The sequence below is a fragment of the Etheostoma cragini genome, chromosome 5 (assembly GCF_013103735.1).
Source record: "Etheostoma cragini isolate CJK2018 chromosome 5, CSU_Ecrag_1.0, whole genome shotgun sequence".
NCBI lineage: Eukaryota > Metazoa > Chordata > Actinopteri > Perciformes > Percidae > Etheostoma > Etheostoma cragini.
Genome location: NC_048411.1, coordinates 11,888,522 through 11,890,804, shown reverse-complemented (window position 1 = coordinate 11,890,804; position 2,283 = coordinate 11,888,522).

Here is a 2,283-nt window from a genome sequence, read left to right as displayed (position 1 = left end):
TGGGTTTTGCCTAATAGCTACAACATCCATCTCAGGCTACTTAGTTACTTAACCGTGTTAAAAACCATGCTTTCTTCATTAGGATTGGCAGAAGTACACCCAAATCTCAGCCCACATTTTAATATTATCCATCTGTAATGAAATCACAACCATTTAATGGACGAAGCTTGTTTGGGCTGTACACAAACTGAGAGTAAGTGCTGCCTGACAGACTAAGTGTAGGGGAAACAGACTAAGAGGGGCGGAGCATTACGGAAATGTCCGGCGTCACAGAAGAAGATTTTTTTCCGGATGTCACTCCCCGATGTAAATCGAGTGCAGATTTGAGTCGCGCATGCTCAGATTTAAACGGTTTACGGCATAACGTGTCATACTGAAATTTGTGAAATACATGAAATTATAAACTGTTCTCATTACAAACAATAACAGAAAAGGGAAATAATTTCAGAAACGTTTTATCTATCTATGATTGTTTGATTGCTAACGTTAGCTAAAAACGCCATTCAAGTGACAGCCTTTGTGTTTAATTGTTAACTTGTAGCCAGCAGAGAACAAACTACGTTAAGTAGGTCCATTTTTAGATTAACGGTATATGGTATTGATATTACAGAAGTCTCTTGTTAGCATCTTGTAGCTTGTAGACTACTTGTCGCAAAGTGACGCATCCGCGACTCAAATCTGCACTCCAATTACATCGGGGAGTCTCAAAGAAAGGAAAAAAGGTGTTTTTTATTATACATTTATTAATCCTTTTGGCCAAATTTCATATTCACAAATGTAAATTCAGTTCTGAAAAACCTCATTTTAATCTTTTTTTTCCATGATGTTGTGCATTATATAAATCAGATGTCGGGCTCCCATAACAAAAAGGCAGTTAAAACTGTCAGCATATGGTCCTCCTTATCTCTCTAATGACCTTTAAGCTTCCCCTGGCAAATTGTATTGTATTATTATGTTTGTTGTGTTTGTATTTTTTACTTTTGTGTGTCGTTGGTGTTCTGTTTGGTATTTTTTCCAAAAAGAGGACATTTAAAAAATTAAAATAAAAAAGAAATTACATCGGGGAGTGACATCCGGAAAACCTTCTTCTTCTTCTTCCCAAACTTTACTAAATACATTTAAAACCTTCAGAAGTCCCTTATTACTTAAATATCTTAACATACCTTAACAAATGTCATCTTTTCTCAGAGCTGAATTCTTATCCTTATCCAATGCTTTTTTCAACTCTCTCAGAGGGAAAGGAACGTTATATATGCATCCTCTAATCTTTCTTTCCTTTGAGCAACCCCAGCATATTGACCCCTTCTTTCTTCTTCTGTCAGATTGTCTGATTGATGTACCTTACACAGTGTGTTAAACCATCATTTCTACTTTCTCTAGATTTGATATAGCCAACTGTTCTGTTCTCCATCTGAAACGATTGAGTAATTCCACTCTCTCCTATTACTTTCCATTTTCTTGATCATTCCCCATACATTATTTATATAGTACTTCCAATTGAGCTACAATACTACTACTCCCTCTAGTATGTTCTTTTCCTTTGCCTTATACTTCTTCTTACTACTGCCTGTGCTTTGTGATATTCAATCAAATTTTGGAAGTTATGAGTCATTTTTAATCTTCTAAAAGCTCTGTTCCTTTCCCGAACTACCTCTTCACATTCATCACTCAACCATAGAACCGATTATCTCACTAGTTTTCCTGAACTTTTTGGTATTGGAGCCATATAAATACTCTGTCACAACACACTTTCATTTAATTTAACATCTTTTCATTCTTGACTGAATTAATATATAAATCACTTGTTTCCACAAATCTCATCCAGTCTGCCTTTTTGAAAATCCGCCTGCTGTGGCTATCTTCTGAGCACAACCGGCTGAAACTGACTCTTTACCAGTTCTAATAGCAATCCTAATCTTTCTACCATCATCAAAACAAACAAAGTTCCTATCATTCATTATCTCCTCAATCACCTGTCCATTGTCTGTCTTTTCCCCTCCCCACAGTGTATTGTGGGCATTAAAATCTCCACACTAAATAACTTTATCTCTATTCTGGCCTTCTATTTCCTCTAGTTTATTTAATTCTAACTGTTTACAAGGGTTATAATAATATGTTATTACTGTGTTATTTTTGTCTGCCCCTACTTCCACTACAACATATTTTTGTACCTTCCCTATACCCAACCACCTGTAGGGTGCACCTTTCCCATAGACCGTTAATATAAATGGACAGAGCATGAGTGACGTCACCCATTGGTTTGTGGAGATCAGAAATGAGTCG